The sequence below is a fragment of the Microcaecilia unicolor genome, chromosome 9 (genome assembly GCF_901765095.1).
Source record: "Microcaecilia unicolor chromosome 9, aMicUni1.1, whole genome shotgun sequence".
NCBI lineage: Eukaryota > Metazoa > Chordata > Amphibia > Gymnophiona > Siphonopidae > Microcaecilia > Microcaecilia unicolor.
The window spans coordinates 105,520,441-105,539,632 of NC_044039.1; the positions used below are offsets into that span (position 1 = coordinate 105,520,441).

The 19,192-nt window shown below is 47.4% G+C and overlaps 1 protein-coding gene across 1 annotated transcript in view; it reads right to left on the reverse strand.

The window, feature by feature from the left end:
* Positions 1-19,192, reverse strand: part of HECTD1 (HECT domain E3 ubiquitin protein ligase 1) — a 324,415-nt gene that overhangs the window by 88,038 nt on the left and 217,185 nt on the right.

The following is a 19,192-nucleotide window of genomic DNA, read 5'->3' on the forward strand; positions in this document are numbered from 1 at the left end:
TAGTGTCAAGCGGTGCTTGGTGGGTAGGTAGGGTGGGAAGGGGGGGGGGGGGGTTGGTAATGGGAAGGGGATAAATTGTCATTAAAAATCTTAAATATTTTTGAAGTTTACTGTGGTTAATATATGGATGTTAAAACAGTGGAAAGGGGGTGCATAGAGTGTGTTTTGTTTGATTGTATAAATTATAAAACAGTGCACCCATATCTTGTGAAAGGAGCTTTTTGTTCTGTTTTAATGGTTAATAAAGACTTCATGCAAATAAAATAAAAATAAAAAAAAACAGATAAGAGCAAAAAATATGTCCAGAGCACAAACTTCCTAAAATATTTTTCCACCTCTTCTTATATTTGATAAAACATTAGTAGCAGACAGCATGATGAGAATTGAATTTGTTATAGTTGTTGGATTTATAGTGGGTTAGCATAAGTACCAATATTTCCAACTATGTTCTCCGAGGACAAGCAGGCTGCTTGTTCTCACTGATGGGTCGACGGCCCAGGAACGGCAAATTTCCAGAGTAAAACAAACAAAGCTTTGCCAGAGCCTTCCAGCGCGCCTGGCGCACACACGGCCATCTTTCTGCCCGTCGCGTGAGAGTCCGGCTCAGTTTTTTCTTTTTCCGCGGTGGAGAGTGGCTGCTTGTCGGTCTCTCTCTTCGAGCCCAGAGGAAAAGAGCCTTCATTTTTTTTGAAACTTATTCTCTCTTTTCTTTTTCTGCTTCTCCTGCCTTAAAAAAAAAAAAAGAATCTTTTATTTTAGTTTGGCCTCTTTTAAGTTTCCTTTCGTTTTGTCGTCGCGCATACGCGTTTTCTCATTTTTGTGCCCTTTTCTTTGGCACAATCGCAAATTTTGACTTCGCCGCCACTATTTTTCCGTTCATGTCATCGAGGACTCCCAGCTGCTTCAAGAAGTGTACTTGGTGCAACCGGTCGATCTCAGGTACCGATACCCACACGTGGTATCTTCAGGGCCTTGGGCCCAACCATTGCCCAAACCCATGTAAGTTGTGCCTCCGCCTTAAAAGGCGGACACAGGCGTCGAGAAAAGCTCTTCAGGATTGTCTTTTTGGAGCTTCGTCTGGTTCTTCGGCGTTGGCAGCATGGCCAAAATTCAATCCTACCAGCTCTACACGAGCATTCACTTGAGGAACACGGTGAAGCAACTGGCGGACTTGGTTGATAAGCTCCCTCCGGAGCAGGCCAAGCCTTTTCAGGAGGTGGTCAGGCAGCAGAAGGCGTGTCGTAAATTCCTGTCCAGGGGTGCTTACCATTCTTTTGATGTTGCATCCAGAACCGCTGCCCAAGGTATAGTGATGTGCAGACTCTCACGGCTGCGTGCCTCTGACCTGGACAGTCAAGTCCAGCAGCGGATTGCAGATGTCCCTTGCTGGGGGATAATATTTTGGTGAGAAAGTCGAGCAAGTGGTTGATTAGATCACTCAGCGGGAAACTGCTATGGACAATCTCTCCTGCCGGACTCCTTCTGCTACTAGCTCATCAGGTAGACGATTTTTCCGGGGAAGGAAGAATACTCCCTATGCTTATAACAAGCGTAGGTACAATCCTCCTTCTCGACAACCTTCTCAGGCTCATCCCCAGCGCGCTCGTTCTCGTCAACAGCGTGCGCCAAGGCATGCTCTTGCAGCTCTTCAGCAAAAGCAAGGGATGGGCTTTTGACTGTCTTCAGTTGAGCATAACCGCTGTAAAAGTGTCCTTACCAGACGACTTGCCAGTCGAAGGGAGGTTAAAATTTTTCCACTAAAGGTGGCCTCTCATAACCTCTGACTGGTGGGTTCTTCAAATAGTCCGGTTAGGATACTCCCTCAATTTGATCTCCAGACCTCCAAATTGCCCACCAGGAGCTCAGTCCTTCAACTTCCAGCACAGGCAGGTACTTGCAGGGGAACTCTCCGCCCTTCTCAGTGCCAGTGCAGTCAAGCCCGTTCCACCAGGGCAAGAAGGGCTGGGGTTCTATTCCAGGTACTTTCTTGTGGAAAAGAAAATGGGGGATTCGTCCCATCCTAGACCTGAGGGCCCTGAACAAATTCCTAGTCTGAGAAAAGTTCAGGATGGTTTCCCTGGGCACCATCAGAAAAACGATTGGCTATGGTCTCTGGGCTTAAAGGATGCTTATACACACATCCCGATACTTCCAGCTCACAGGAGGTATCTTTGATTTCGTCTGGGAGCACAGCACTTCCAGTATTGTGTGCTGCCCTTTGGTCTGGCGTCTGCGTCCAGGGTCTTTACATAATGCCTGGCAGTAGTTGCAGCATCGCTACGCAGACTGGGAGTGCATATGTTCCCTTATCTTGACGATTGCACATATGAATTTATCTTTTTGGGCAGACTAGATGGACCATGCAGGTCTTTTTCTGCCGTTATCTACTACTACTACTACTACTATTTAGCATTTCTATAGCGCTACAAGGCATACGCAGCGCTGCACAAACATAGAAGACAGTCCCTGCTCAAAGAGCTTACAATCTAATAGACAAAAAATAAAGTAAGCAAATCAAATCAATTAATGTGAACAGGAAGGAAGAGAGGAGGGTAGGTGGAGGCGAGTGGTTACAAGTGGTTACGAGTCAAAAGCAATGTTAAAGAGGTGGGCTTTCAGTCTAGATTTAAAGGTGGCCAAGAATGGGGCAAGACGTAGGGGCTCAGGAAGTTTATTCCAGGCGTAGGGTGCAGCGAGACAGAAGGCGCGAAGTCTGGAGTTGGCAGTAGTGGAGAAGGGAACAGATAAGAAGGATTTATCCATGGAGCGGAGTGCACAGGAAGGGGTGTAGGGAAGAACGAGTGTGGAGAGATACTGGGGAGCAGCAGAGTGAGTACATTTATAGGTTAGTAGAAGAAGTTTGAACAGGATACTCCCTACTATGTTACATTCAGGTACAATAGGAATTTTCCTGTCCCCAAAGACCTTACAACTTATGTATGTACATGAGACAACATGCCCATGATCACAAAGATCTGCAGTGGAATTTGAACCAAGCTTCTTTGATTCTCAGCCTCCTGCTCTATTAGGCTGCTATTCCACTTTAGGAAACATTCAATATATAAAGAACAGTTACGAGATAGAAAAATAATTACTTGATAATTCTCATTTTATGAATCCTCGTGCTGTTTTAACTTAATGGTTTTTCCTCTACGCCTCAATAGTGGACGGGCAAAGACATTCCTCAAGATATCATGCTACTCCCAACTCCTCTCTATCTACCTTCCAAGCTCAAGGATTTCTTAGGAGAGATGATTTAAATTAGAATGAACGGGGAAAATCTAGCATTAAGTATAAAGGCTTGCAGAAATAGAATTAACCAGTCTTTAAACAAGTGGGTCTATGTTACTACAGCACCCAGAATACTTCTTTTAAAAACGGAGTCAGGGAAGGTCCATGTATCTGATGCATATTTTGACTGGGGGGGGGGGGGCGCTAAGAGATAGCATTAACAGCCAATTGGAAAGAGTTCCAAACATTCATTGTGAGAAGAATGCCTACAGATTTAATTTAAGATCCACTGCTGTGGCACATAGAATCTAATCCTCCCAACCAAGGATGACTGCTGCAGTAAGTGAGCTAAGGGCTCATGGTGCTGTAGGACAACAGAGGCTGATCCACTTCAGCTGGAAGCCCAAAAGAGAAAAAAAAACCCCTAGGTGTCAAAAAATTCAACAAACAAAATGCATGACAAGGACAAATTTGTAGCTCTATAAAACAAGGTGGCTGTAACAGTGAGCTTCCACTTTTTTTTTTCTTTTTATGAACAACTTCTATCAACAAAACGGAAGTTTGTAGATGATTAAAATAAGCAGCAAAGGAAGTTCTTTTCATTAGGACCATTTCTCTTATTTCTGATAACTCTGCTGAGATAAACCTTTTGCTGCTCTTCCAGCATCCATTGCAACTCTTTTTTTTTTAAAGAGTTATTTGGAAAACGGCACAAATAGGTACAGATACAATATCTTCACTTTAACAATAAAAACTGATTTCATCTTTCAGAATTAAATGGACTTTATAACCAACATTTCTTTGTAAAAACAAATTGTAAGATTCTTCTACTAGAAGCTCAATGTTCTTGCTGAACACATAAAGAGCATTCTTGATAATTGTGACTGAAAACCAATTTGGGGTCCTAAAGAAACTCATTATGTGGAACAAAAACTAAATAAAGTCTTAATGCTCTTAATAAAAATTGTTCAAATTAAATGTCCTTTAGTGCTACTAGATACCTTATTTCTGTAGGATATATATAGAAGGGTGGGAGTGGGGGTACATCATTGCAGCCTCAAGCAGAAGCTTTCCTACTCCGACTTTCCTTTTCTTATGCTACTGTTCTCTAGCTGCACTCTGCATTTCTGTTACATATGATGTAACTAATTTTATATGTTCTACCACATAAGCCACTTTGATATCTGAAACAAGGAAAAAAAGTAAGGCACTGCGAAAGGCAGATATTTTTGATGACAGCTAGCCATTTTCTTATTTTCTTCTTTACTTTTTGAAAAGAACCCTGCAACAGGGAGAGTGCTGTTGTAATCCCCAAAGAGATTTAATTCTATTTAAGAATGCAATCATGTCCTAAGTGGTGTACAAAAAACCCCAAGCATAATTAAAACAAATGTTTATGCAACAAAAATACACAAACAAACAGAGAATACACTTCACATTCTAGAAGACTGTCTGGCCAAACCTATCCTATCAGGCGTCCTTTTTTAAAAAGTAGTGGGGTGTGATGGGAGGCAAGATGGCGACGGGGAGGGAGTGATGAGGAGATGCTCCGAACTACGTATCTTAAATTCCCTTGGAAAAAGTTTATCCTCTTTCTTTCATAATGCCTAAAAGGAGGGGAAGGCAGAAAACCGGTTTCTGCTTCGCCGGTACTTGGTACTTTGGAGTACTTCTTTGGTCCGGGAACGACGTCGGGTGCAGGAGCTCTGTTGATGGAGAGTGCGGGGAGAGGTGAGCCGCCTCTCCGTCTAGAGATAGAAACAACATTAAGCCCCGAACAGCGGTCAGCTCCTTCCATGCTGGCAGACATGCCGAGGAGGGACCGGGAAACCCCAAGTTGCCAAGAGGCGATGGGGCCTCCCAGGAAGGGACCCAACCCGGATGGAAGTTTACCGATACCAACTGCACATGAAGTGCTGGAATCAAGGGAAGGAGAAGCCTTGACTGAAAACCAGCTCATGAAAGAAGCGGGACTAATAGAGGAAACTTTACATGCAGATCTACCAAGTAAGTTTGTTTTGGGGGAAAAACCAGATAATATTACCCTTGAAGCCATCTGGAAAGCCTAAAAGAACCTGGAAACTTCACTATCGCCAAAAATTTCCTCATTATTTGATCAATCTCAGATTCCATTAAATAAAATGCCAATACTAGAAACAAAGGTACAAACTTTGGATAAAATCAACGGAGGAAGCAAATGCTACATACCTGTAGAAGGTATTCTCCGAGGACAGCAGGCTGATTGTTCTCACTGATGGGTGACGTCCACGGCAGCCCCTCCAATCAGAAACTTCACTAGCAAAGGCCTTTGCTAGTCCTCGCGCGCCCATGCGCACTGCGCACGCACGGCCGTCTTCCCGCCCGAACCGGCTCGTGTTCGTCAGTCCCATATGTAGCAAGACAAAACAAGGGAAGACACAACTCCAAAGGGGAGGCAGGTGGGTAGGTGAGAACAATCAGCCTGCTGTCCTCAGAGAATACCTTCTACAGGTATGTAGCATTCGCTTTCTCCGAGGACAAGCAGGCTGCTTGTTCTCACAAATGGGGTATCCCTAGCCCCCAGGCTCACTCAAAACAATAAACATGGTCAATTGGGCCTCGCAACGGCGAGGACATAACTGAGATTGACCTAAACTTTTCCAACTAACTGAGAGTGTAGCCTGGAACAGAATAAACATGGGCCTAGGGGGGTGGAGTTGGATTCTAAACCCCGAACAGATTCTGAAGCACTGACTGCCCGAACCGACTGTCGCGTCGGGTATCCTGCTGCAGGCAGTAATGAGATGTGAATGTGTGGACAGATGACCATGTCGCAGCTTTGCAAATCTCTTCAATAGTGGCTGACTTCAAGTGGGCTACCGACGCTGCCATGGCTCTAACATTATGAGCCGTGACATGACCCTCAAGAGCCAGCCCAGCCTGGACGTAAGTGAAGGAAATGCAATCTGCTAGCCAATTGGATATGGTGCGTTTCCCCACAGCCACTCCCCTCCTGTTGGGATCAAAAGAAACAAACAATTGGGCGGACTGTCTGTTGGGCTGTGTCCGCTCCAGATAGAAGGCCAATGCTCTTTTGCAGTCCAATGTGTGCAGTTGACGTTCAGCAGGGCAGGAATGAGGACGGGGAAAGAATGTTGGCAAGACAATTGACTGGTTCAGATGGAACTCTGACACCACCTTCGGCAAGAACTTAGGGTGAGTGCGGAGGACTACCCTGTAATGATGAAATTTGGTATAAGGGGCCTGGGCTATCAGGGCCTGAAGCTCACTGACTCTACGAGCTGAAGTAACTGCCACCAGAAAAATGACCTTCCAGGTCAAGTACTTCAGATGGCAGGAGTTCAGTGGCTCAAAAGGAGGTTTCATCAGCTGGGTGAGAACGACATTGAGATCCCATGACACTGTAGGAGGTTTGACGGGGGGCTTTGACAAAAGCAAACCTTTCATGAAGAGAACAACTAAAGGCTGTCCTGAGATCGGCTTACCTTCCACACGGTAATGGTATGCACTGATTGCGCTAAGGTGAACCCTTACAGAGTTGGTCTTGAGACCAGACTCAGACAAGTGCAGAAGGTATTCAAGCAGGGTCTGTGTAGGACAAGAGCGAGGATCTAGGGCCTTGCTGTCACACCAGACGGCAAACCTCCTCCATAGAAAGAAGTAACTCCTCTTAGTGGAATCTTTCCTGGAAGCAAGCAAGACACGGGAGACACCCTCTGACAGACCCAAAGAGGCAAAGTCTACGCTCTCAACATCCAGGCCGTGACAGCCAGAGACGGGAGGTTGGGATGCAGAAGCGCCCCTTCGTCCTGTGTGATGAGGGTCGTAAAACACTCCAATCTCCACGGTTCTTCGGAGGACAACTCCAGAAGAAGAGGGAACCAGATCTGACTTGGCCAAAAAGGAGCAATCAGAATCATGGTGCCTCGGTCTTGCTTGAGTTTCAACAAAGTCTTCCCCACCAGAGGTATGGGAGGATAAGCATACAGCAGACCTTTCCCCCAGTCCAGGAGGAAGGCATCCGATGCCAGTCTGCCGTGGGCCTGAAGCCTGGAACAGAACTGAGGGACTTTGTGGTTGGCTCGAGATGCAAAGAGATCTACCAAGGGGGTGCCCCACACCTGGAAGATCTGGCGAACTACTCGGGAATTGAGCAACCACTCGTGAGGTTGCATAATTCTGCTCAACCTGTCGGCCAGACTGTTGTTTAAGATCTGGCGCACTACTCGGGAATTGAGCAACCACTCGTGAGGTTGCATAATTCTGCTCAACCTGTCGGCCAGACTGTTGTTTACGCCTGCCAGATAAGTGGCTTGGAGCACCATGCCATGACGGCGAGCCCAGAGCCACATGCTGACGGCTTCCTGACACAGGGGGCGAGATCCAGTGCCCCCCTGCTTGTTGATGTAATACATGGCAACCTGGTTGTCTGTCTGAATTTGGATAATTTGGTGGGACAGCCGATCTCTGAAAGCCTTTAGAGCGTTCCAGATCGCTCGTAACTCCAGAAGATTGATCTGCAGATCGCGTTCCTGGAGGGACCAGCTTCCCTGGGTGTGAAGCCCATCGACATGAGCTCCCCACCCCAGGAGAGACGCATCCGTAGTCAGCACTTTTTGTGGCTGAGGAATTTGGAAAGGACGTCCCAGAGTCAAATTGGACCAAATCATCCACCAATACAGGGATTTGAGAAAACTCGTGGACAGGTGGATCACGTCTTCTAGATCCCCAGCAGCCTGAAACCACTGGGAAGCTAGGGTCCATTGAGCAGATCGCATGTGAAGGCGGGCCATGGGAGTCACATGAACTGTGGAGGCCATGTGGCCCAGCAATCTCAACATCTGCCGAGCTGTGATCTGCTGGGACGCTCGCACCCGCGAGACGAGGGACAACAAGTTGTTGGCTCTCGTCTCTGGGAGATAGGCATGAGCCGTCCGAGAATCCAGCAGAGCTCCTATGAATTCGAGTCTCTGTACTGGGAGAAGATGGGACTTTGGATAATTTATCACAAACCCCAGTAGCTCCAGGAGGCGAATAGTCATCTGCATGGACTGTAGAGCTCCTGCCTCAGATGTGTTCTTCACCAGCCAATCGTCGAGATAGGGGAACACGTGTGAACACGTGTACTCCCAAGTCTGCGAAGCACCGCTGCTACTACAGCCAAGCACTTCGTGAACACTCTGGGCGCAGAGGCGAGCCCAAAGGGTAGCACACAGTACTGGAAGTAACGTGTGCCCAGCTGAAATCGCAGATACTGTCTGTGAGCTGGCAGTATCGGGATGTGTGTGTAGGCGTCCTTCAAGTCCAGAGAGCATAGCCAATCTTTTTCCTGAATCATGGGGAGAAGGGTGCCCAGGGAAAGCATCCTGAACTTTTCCTTGACCAGATATTTGTTCAGGGCCCTTAGGTCTAGGATGGGACGCATCCCCCCTGTTTTCTTTTCCACAAGGAAGTACCTGGAATAGAATCCCAGCCCTTCTTGCCCGGATGGCACGGGCTCGACCGCATTGGCGCTGAGAAGGGCGGAGAGTTCCTCTGCAAGTACCCGCTTGTGCTGGAAGCTGTAAGACTGAGCTCCCGGTGGGCAATTTGGAGGTTTGGAGGCCAAATTGAGGGTGTATCCTTGCCGGACTATTTGAAGAACCCACTGATCGGAGGTTATGAGAGGCCACCTTTGGTGAAAAACTTTCAACCTCCCCCCGACCGGCAGGTCGCCCGGCACTGACACGTTGATGTCGGCTATGCTCTGCTGGAGCCAGTCAAAAGCTCGAACCTTGCTTTTGCTGGGAAGCCGAGGGGCCTTGCTGAGGCGCACGCTGCTGACGAGAGCGAGCGCGCTGGGGCTTAGCCTGGGCCGCAGGCTGTCGAGAAGGAGGATTGTACCTACGCTTACCAGAAGAGTAGGGAACAGTCTTCCTTCCCCCATAAAAACGTCTACCTGTGGAGGTAGAAGCTGAAGGCTGCCGGCGGGAGAACTTGTCGAAAGCGGTATCCCGCTGGTGGAGCTGATCTACCAACTGTTCGACCTTCTCTCCAAAAATATTGTCCGCACGGCAAGGCGAGTCCGCAATCCGCTGCTGGATCCTATTTTCCAGGTCGGAGGCACGCAGCCATGAGAGTCTGCGCATCACCACACCTTGAGCAGCGGCCCTGGACGCAACATCAAAGGTATCATATACCCCCCCCCCCCCTCTGGCCAGGAATTTTCTGCATGACTTCAGCTGCCTGACCACCTCCTGAAATGGCTTGGCTTGCTCAAGAGGGAGCTTGTCCACCAAGCCCGCCAACTGCCGCACATTGTTCCGCATGTGTATGCTTGTATAGAGCTGGTAAGACTGAATTTTGGCCACGAGCATAGAGGAATGGTAGGCCTTCCTCCCAAAGGAGTCTAAGGTTCTAGAGTCTTTGCCCGGGGGCGACGAAGCATGTTCCCTAGAACTCTTAGCCTTCTTTAGGGCCAGATCCACCACACCAGAGTCGTGAGGCAACTGAGTGCGCATCAGCTCTGGGTCCCCATGGATCCGGTACTGGGACTCGATCTTCTTGGGAATGTGGGGATTACTTAGAGGCTTGGTCCAGTTCGCCAGCAATGTCTTTTTTAGGACATGATGCATGGGTACTGTGGACGCTTCCTTAGGTGGAGAAGGATAGTCCAGGAGCTAAAAACATTTCAGCCCTGGGCTCGTCCTCCACAACCACCGGGGAACGGGATGGCCGTAGACATCTCCCGGAAAAAGGCCGAAAAAGACAGACTCTCGGGAGGAGAAAGCTGCCTTTTAGGGGAGGAAGTGGGATCAGATGGAAGGCCATCAGACTCCTCGTCAGAGAAATACCTGATGTCCTCCTCCTCCTCCCACAAGGCCTCACCATTGGTATCAGACACAAGTTCATGAACCTGTGTCTGAAGCCGTGCCCGGCTCGACTCCGTGGAAACACGGCCACGGTGTGAGCGTCGAGAGGTAGACTCCCTCGTCCGCCGACGTCGTCGGGGAACCTTCCTGGGAGGCGACCGCAGTCGGTATCGCAAGCGGCATCGATATCCGAGACCTCACCCCGGGCAAGGGGCCAGCCGGCGTCTCACTCGACGGTACCGGTGGCGCAAGCACCCCCGGTACCGGAGGGGAAGGGCGCAACAGCTCTCCCAGAATCTCTGGGAGAACGACCCGGAGACTCTCGTGCAGGGCGGCTGTGGAGAAAGACATGGAAGCCGATGCAGGCGTCGAAGTCAGAGTCTGTTCCGGGCTGTCCAAGGTGGAGCGCATCGACACCTCCTGAACAGAGGGTGAGCGGTCCTCCCGGTGCCGATGCCTACTGGGTGCCGACTCCCTCGGCGACCCAGAGCTCTCGGTACCGATGCGGGAAGGAGACCGGTGTCGATGCTTCTTTGACTTTTTCAAACGAAGCATGTCACCGGAACTTCCCGGTACCGACGAGGACGTAGAATCCAACCGTCGCTTCCTCGGGGCCGAGGCCAAAGGTCGGTCGGTCTCAGGGGGGCTGTACCGCAGGAGCCTTCAGGGTAGGGGGAGACCCACACGAAGGCTCACCGCCACCAGCAGCGGAATGGACAGCCCTCACCTGCACTCCAGTCGAAGCACCACCGTCCGACGACATCAGCACTAGTGGAGGTCCTGGTGACGCCGATGCAGCCTTCCGATGTCTCGGTACCGACGATGCAGAGGGTCGATGCCTCGATGCAATCGATACAGTCGCCGCCGAGGTCGGAGGTCTTGATGCTGTCGACGTCGATGCACTCGATACCCCCGGTGCTGTTGCCGATGAAGAGCCCGAGAACAACACGTTCCACTGGGCCAATCTCGCTACCTGAGTCCTTTTTTGTAAAAGGGCGCAAAGACTACAGGCCTGCGGGCGGTGCCCAGCCCCCAGACACTGAAGACACGACGCGTGCATATCAGTGAGCGAGATTATCTGGGCGCACTGGGTGCACTTCTTGAAGCCGCTGGGAGACTTCGATGACATGGGCGGAAAAATCACGCCGGCGAAATCAAAACTTGTAATTGCGGTAAGGCACCAAAAAGAGGGAGAGAAAAACTCGACCCGAGGCCTCAAAAGGGCCTACCCCGAAAACGAAAGGAAACTTAACGGGGCAACAACTGGAAATACGGGAAGGGGAAAAAGACCGAAAGGCCTTTCTCCGAAATCCCTTTTTTTTTTTTTTTTTTTTTTGTAAACTAGCGAAAAGTCAAAAGACGCGCGAGGGTCAACTTAAGGGGCGCGAACAGCGCAAATACGACCGTACCGAGCGCGGACAAAAGAAGACTGACGAACACGAGCCGGTTTGGGCGGGAAGACGGCCGCGCATGGGCGCGCGAGGACTAGCAAAGGCCTTTGCTAGTGAAGTTTCCGATTGGAGGGGCTGCCGTGGACGTCACCCATCAGTGAGAACAAGCAGCCTGCTTGTCCTCAGAGAATAATATGAAAGAAATACAAAATCTTCAACAGGTACAAGCCCATTTAATTAAAGAAGATTCATATCTTCAGAATAAAATAGAAACCTTGGAGAACGCTCAGCGGTCTAATACATAAGACTGATAAATTTTCGAAAACAGTCCTCGATAGCCCCAGCAATCACTTTAAAAAAATACTTGAGTGAAGTTCTGAAGATACCAGAGAAAGCATACCCTCCAATATCAAAAATTTACTATTGCCATATTAAAAAAAGGAGAAGGAACAACTGGAGGGTCAAAGAACTGAAATACCATTTGATATTCTGGATTTGAATCTAACACAAACTTTAGAAGATGACAATTTAGGCTTGATACCAATGACTTTAATAGTCTCTTTTGTATTGCAACCGGATGGAGACTGGATCCTTAAACAGTTTTTCCTCCATAGAGATCAGCTCTTTATGAACTATAAAATAAGAATGTTTCCGGATGTTTCTAAAGCAACCCAAAGGAGGCGTAAAGAATTTCTTAAATTACGCCCTAAGATTTATCAATTGGGTGCACTTTTCTGGTTAAATTTTCCATGCAAATGTGTAGTAAAATTGAATTCTGTTAAATATGTCTTTTTTGATCCCAAACAATTTAACCTTTTTTTGGACTTTAAAATAGCCTTGTTACCTTCAGAACAGTCAAGACCAATTGTTACATCTACTCCGTGAAATAGTTAGAAATTCCTGGAACTCCCTCCCTTATCCCTAGTTTCCTAAGGAAAGAATTTACTTTAGATATTCCTTGGATGCTGTGATAGGCCTCCTATGTTGTGGACTAAAGATTTATAATATGGAATATTTTCATTTTATATTGCAAATTACTGGTATAATTACTTGATTCCTTTTTCTTTTCGTTTATGACATATTACCTGTCAATATAAGATGGAAAATGTATAGAATTATTATTAATTCTTTTCTTATTTTTGTAAATCATCTTTACTAAATCAAGAAGTATCTTGAAACTATTGTAAAACCTTAAAAAAAAAAGTAGTGGGGTGTGAATGTATGAACAGAATATCCATATCACACCTTTGCAAATTTCTTCCATCTGGAGGCTGATCTCAGGTGGGCTTTCAACACAGCCATAGCTCTGACATTTTGAGATATGACCCAATCCCAAAGAGTCACACCTGCCACAGCATTTGACAGTAAATACAGTCTGCTAGCTAAATCAGACAGTGTATTTGATGGTAACCCCTATCCTATTAGGTAAAAAGAAACAAAATTGGCCAGACTTTCTAAGGATTTTAGTCCACTCCAAATAGACGGCCAAAACTCCATTTCAATACAATGCATGCAGTGATCTTTGTGTGCATGAGGCCTGCAAAACAATGCTGGCAGGATGATAAATAGGAAATCCAACACTACCTTAGGAAGGAATTTAGGACTAGTGTGCAGAACCACCCTGTTATGGAATTTAGTACAAGGTGGATAAATTACTATCATTTTAGTCGCCCTTCGCTGCACCTTTTCCAATTCTACTATGGAGCGATACAACGGCATTATAACATCATCACACCTGTTTTCCATACCTTTCCTAATAATACCCAACATTCTATTCGCTTTCCTAGCCGCAGCAGTACACTGAGCTGAAGGTTTCAGCGTATTATCGACGACGACACCCAGATCCCTTTCTTGGTCCGTAACTCCTAACGTGGAACCTTGCATGACGTAGCTATAATTCGGGTTCTTTTTCCCCACATGCATCACCTTGCACTTGCTCACATTAAACATCATCTGCCATTTAGCCGCCCAGTCTCCCAGTCTCGTAAGGTCCTTCTGTAATTTTTCACAATCCTGTCGCGAGTTAACGACTTTGAATAACTTTGTGTCATCAGCAAATTTAATTACCTCACTAGTTACTCCCATCTCTAAATCATTTATAAATATATTAAAAAGCAGCGGCCCTAACACAGACCCCTGAGGAACCCCACTAACTACCCTTCTCCATTGTGAATACTGCCCATTTAACACAACTCTCTGTTTCCTATCCTTCAACCAGTTTTTAATCCACAATAGGACATTTCCTCCTATCCCATGACCTTCCAATTTCCTCTGTAGGCTTTCATGCGTAGTAGTAGTAGCATGTCCAGCGATTCTCCTCTCTCCCCTGCCCTCCCCTCTATCCATGTCCAGCAAGTCTCCTCTATCCCCTGCCCTCCCTTCCCATGTCCAGCGATTCTCATCTATCCCCTGCCCTCCCCTCTCATCCATGCCCAGCATGTCTCCTCTCTCGCCTGCCCTCCCCCCATCCATGTCCAGTGATTCTCCTCTCTACCCTGCCCTCCCCTCCCTCCATGTCCAGCAATTCTCTCTTCCCTGCCCTCCCATCCATGTCCAGCATGTCTCCTCTCTCCCCTGCCCTCCCCTCCCATCCATGTCCAGCAATTCTCCTCTCTCCCCTGCCCTCCCCTCCCATGTCCAGCGATTCTCTTCTCTCCCCTGCCCTCCCCTCCCTCCATGTCCAGCAATTTTCTCTTCCCTGTCCTCCCCTTCCATCCATGTCCAGCATGTCTCCTCTCTCCCCTGCCCTCCCCTCCCCTCCCATCCCATCCATGTTCAGCAATTCTCCTCTCTCCCCTGCCCTCCCCTCCCATTCATGTCCAGCAATTCTCTCTTCCCTGCCTTCCCACTCCCCTCCTATCCATGTCCAGCAATTCTCTCTTCCCTGCCTTCCCACTCCCTTCCATTTGTGCACCTGTGCTCCCTGAGTTTAAATCTTTTGTTCACCCGAAGTCGCAGCGAACTGGCAGTGAAAGGAGCAGGCAGGCAGGCAGGCTCGCCTCCTCGTCGTTTCCCTTCCCTCTCAGCGCGCCGCACCCTCACGGTTTGAACTGACAGTTTGAACTTCGTGGGTGTGGCTTGGATCTCTTTCAGGGAGAGAAAACTAACAACTTATAGCTGCAGCAGCTTCAGAGAGCATTTTCCATCTCACAGATAGGCTGCAGAGAATACCTTCTCCTGCTTTAGACTTAGTCCCGCCCACCCTACCCCTCTACCCACCCACCCCTAGAGTGACATGTCTTATATAACCTCCCTATCAACCCACTCATTACTTTTACCTCACCCATTTCTATTCTTCTATCACCTTCTCCCACTACTCCAACCAGAGTTACACCTAATCACACTGACCACCCTTCAACATCTTCAGTCCTTCTGTGACTGTTCTCTTGTGCTTGACTGCTTAAATATTAAATGCTTTACTTTTTGTCTATTTAGATTGTAAGCTCTTTGAGCAGGGACTGTCTTTCTTCTGTGTTTGTACAGCGCTGCGTACACTTTGTAGCGCTCTAGAAATGTTAAATAGTAGTAGTAGTAGTACTAGAGCCTGGAGCTTATTCACTCTCTGCAAAACTCACCATTACCAAAAACAGCATCTTCCAGGTCAAGTACTTCAGTTCAGAGGTTATCAAGTTATCAAAGGGAGCTTTCATTATCTAAATTAAGATCACATTGAGGTCCCAAGACACTGCAGAAGGCTTGACGGGAATCATCAATAGAAGCAAATCCTGCATAAATCGCACTAAGGTGTACCCAGGCAGAGCTGGGGTTTTTTCAAATCTGAATCCAACAAATGCACAAGCTATTCAAGCAGTTTTTGTGTTGGGCAGGAGAAGGAACCTAGGTATTTTCCATCACAAAGATGGCAAACATCCTCCACTTACACCTGGGACACTGGTTATGCTTCTCATGGAGGCAATGAAAAACCCACCCCTGGATGTGCATGAGGCACAGGTTGGGTCTTCTGGGTCCCCTGCTGTTTGGGTTGAGAGCAAGATCCCTGTCTTCACCAGGAAAAGCAAGAGGAAGGATGATACCTATGCCTTTGAGAGTAACAGGATCTTCTTTGCTCTTCACTTTTGTACCTTCTAGCAGGACAGGTCAGAAGTGGGCCTGGAGAGGATCTTAAGAATGCTACCCTTATCAGGCAGCACAGAGATAACCTCCTGTACTTTATTTCTAAGAAATTCTCTCCATAGCACAGCACATCATATCTTAAGTCTGAAGCCAGGAGAATCTCCAGGTGACAATATTTGTTGAAGAAGCTCTTGATATGGTATCAAAAATATCATAGTATGCTCAGAGCATATATTTTACAAACTCCTTCCCTTTGCCCACTAGTGAACAGAGCTGCTCGACCTTCTCCCAAGGGAGAGTGTCTGCAAACTCCCTAACACTGTGTACGTTTCTCAAACAAGCCTGTGAACAGCTGGTAAAAAACTATGTGGGAAGAGAGAATAGTGTTCTGAAAAACATTTGTCCCAAAAAGATTCCAATATCCAAGCTTCTCTCCCTGGGGCACAGAAAAATAAGTCTTGGAACTTTTAGCTCTTCTGAGAGTGAATTCAACCATCATGGAATGGTGAGGAGTAGGGCCACTGAGAGACACTAAGCCGGGCCCGGGGCAAGGCCGCCCCCCTCCCCCCGGGTCTCACCTGCCTTCCCCTTGGCTCCTTCCGCCACCGGGCCCCCTACATTAAAATCGGCAGCGCCTCAGCTCCATTTGGAAAGGCAGATCGCCTCACTTCGGGCCTTCCCTCACTGTGTCCTGCCCTCGTCTGATGTAACTTCTGGTTTCCGCGAGGGTGGGACACAGGGAGGACCCGAAGGGAGCCGATCTGCCTTTCCAAACGGAGCTGAGGCGCTGCCGATTTTAATGCAGGGGGCCCGGTGGCGGACGGAGCCGAGGGCAGGCGAGACTGGGGACTGCAGCGCCAGCAGCCTGACCTTGGCGCTGCTCCCCCTCTTGGCGGCCCTGGTGAGGAGCAGCTGATTCTCTAAAGTAGGAGCATGTTGAACTCTTTGCGTAAATCGGCCTTTTTAAAAGGTGCTACACAGATATGCTCTGGCCTCGGTAATCCTTGAGCGCCAACCTATACTATTGTGCAATCTTTATGCCCCAAACACCTTTGATCGAGCATTTTATACAAAGGTGATCAGACAGATACTGGACATGGGTGATATTCCGATAATATTAGGAGCAGACCTTAACGATGTGGCAGATCCTCAAATGGATAGATCCCACCCTACAGATAGAGAATTAACAAGGATAGTGAGAGGGGTGAACCTATTAGGGTCAGCATTGGGTCTGGTAGATGGGTGGCGAACACTAAATCCTTTGGAGAAGGACTTTACACATATGTCAAGGGCTCACTCCACACTATCTAGAATAGATTATCTGCTTATATCAAGAGAACTTTTCACACAGGTCGAAAACACAAAAATAGGGCCTACAATGATATCTGACCTTGCATGGGTAGAGTTAAGCCTGCAAGGAGGGCGCTCTGGGCAAACGGAGAGCGGCTGGAGATTCCCCTCTCACCTATATAGAGATAGAAATTTCACTCCATTCTTACTCTCCAAGTGGCAACAATATAAAATAGATAATGAACAGCACAGATCAAATGTAACACTGTTCTGGGAGACAGCAAAGGTGGTTCTCCGGGGAGAAATTATCTCATACGTGAGTCACCAAAGGAAAGTGAGGAGGCGAGAGCTTTTGCGTCTAGAAAAACAAGTGACTGTCTTAAGACAGCAATATGGAGTGAGTCATTCATTGCGACTTAAGAAGCAATTATTGGAAACCCAACAAGCATTAAACGAGTTAATACATACAGAGGCAAAGAAATCATGGGCTTATTATAAATTTCAGCTTTATAAGTTCGCAAATAAGGGTAGCGCTCTCCTGGCTAGATTAGCGAAGGGTAGTACGGGTCGGAGTAAGATAGCCACACTGGTGGATTCTAGAGGGAAGCGAGTGAATGACGACAAGGCAATCAATAAAGTGCTTCGGGACTTTTTTACTAAACTATATGAGTCACAGCAATCTCAGTTGGTAGATAGTGACATTTATTTGAATAGCATAGAGCTTCCTAGGATAACGAGTGAAGAATTATCACAGTTGAGTGCCCCAATAGACACAGAGGAAGTGGCATGGGTAATTAAGCAAAGTGCTCTTGGGAGGGCGCCTGGTCCCGACGGGCTCCGCAATGAGTTTTATAAACTATTACAGGATGACATTGGTCCGGTCCTGACAGAAGTCTTTCAGAAATCTGTCCAACAAAGAGCTCTCTCGAGACACCTGAACACAGCACAGATTATAGTATTAAGGAAACCTGGTAAACCTGAGGATCAACCAGAATCTTACCGTCCCATATCCCTACTTAACACCAAGGTCAAGCTTTTGGCCAAGATATTGGCAAACAGACTGGCAAGAGTATTACCATCCTTAGTAGCTGAGCCCCAAGTGGGGTTTACACGGGGAAGGGTTATAGCCAAAAACATAAGACGGATCCTGGCAGCTTTGGAGACAATTGGATTGGAAGGACACCCAGCTCTACTTATCAGTTTCGACGCAGAAAAAGCGTTTGATAGAGTGGACTGGGGCTTCCTGTTTGGTATATTAAAGGCTTATGGGATAGAAGGCTGGTTTAATGAGGCTGTGCGAACATTGTATGAAGACCCTGAGGCATGTGTGTATGCAAATGGTATAACTTCAGATAGATTTAAGATTAGAAGAGGGACTAGACAGGGGTGCCCTCTCTCCCCTTTACTGTTTGTTTTAACTTTGGACCCGCTGTTGCGGGAGCTGCAGCTTAATTCCGATGTGAAGGGGGTGCATGTAGGGGACTTTCTCTTTAAAACAGCTGCTTTTGCAGATGACTTATTGGTATTAATAACTGAACCTAGAGATTCCCTGCCTTACCTGATGGAGAGTTTGGCGGAGTATGGGGACTTCTCTGGTTTCCGATTAAATCTTTTAAAATCGGAGGCATTGGCTAGTTCAGACGATTTGCGGAGGTTGTGGGGAGCGGGGTTCCCATTACAGTGGGCAAACGACTCATTTAAATATCTGGGGATCCAATTGGCAATGAACCCGACAAAGATATATGAAATTAATGTGCAAAGGTTCCTCCGGGAGACAAAGGAACAACTGATGAATTGGGCTAATTTGCCATTAACTTTATTGGGACGATTACATTTGTTCAGAATGATGGTTTTCCCTAGATGGCTTTATCTTCTACAGACCCTTCCTCTGTGGTTACTCAAAAAAGACTTAGAAGCCCTTAGGAAACTAGTGATGAAATTCTGTTGGTGGGGTGGAAAATCTAAAGTGAGATGGAAATATTTATTAGGGGCGCAAAAGATGGGTGGCTTAGGACTCCCAGACATCCGGAAGTATAACCAGGCATGCCTATTAAGGCATTTGAGAGATTGGTTGATGGATTCAGATATTTATACACATGTGGAACTTGAGCGAGACCTCTACAGGCCTTGGCACCTGGTTTCCCTAGTGCATTCTCCAAGGAGAGATTTGCCAGAAAAAGTAAGAGGAAGTGTACTGTTAAAGTCAATGAGACATGTGTGGAAAACAGTGCTCATGTATTGGGGGCAGGATAGTAGAGGAAGTGTATGGCTACCTTTGAGGGGGAATGTGTCATTTAGGCCGGGAGATGAAAATAGGATTTTCCGACTGTTAGAGAATAAGGGAATCCATTCGAT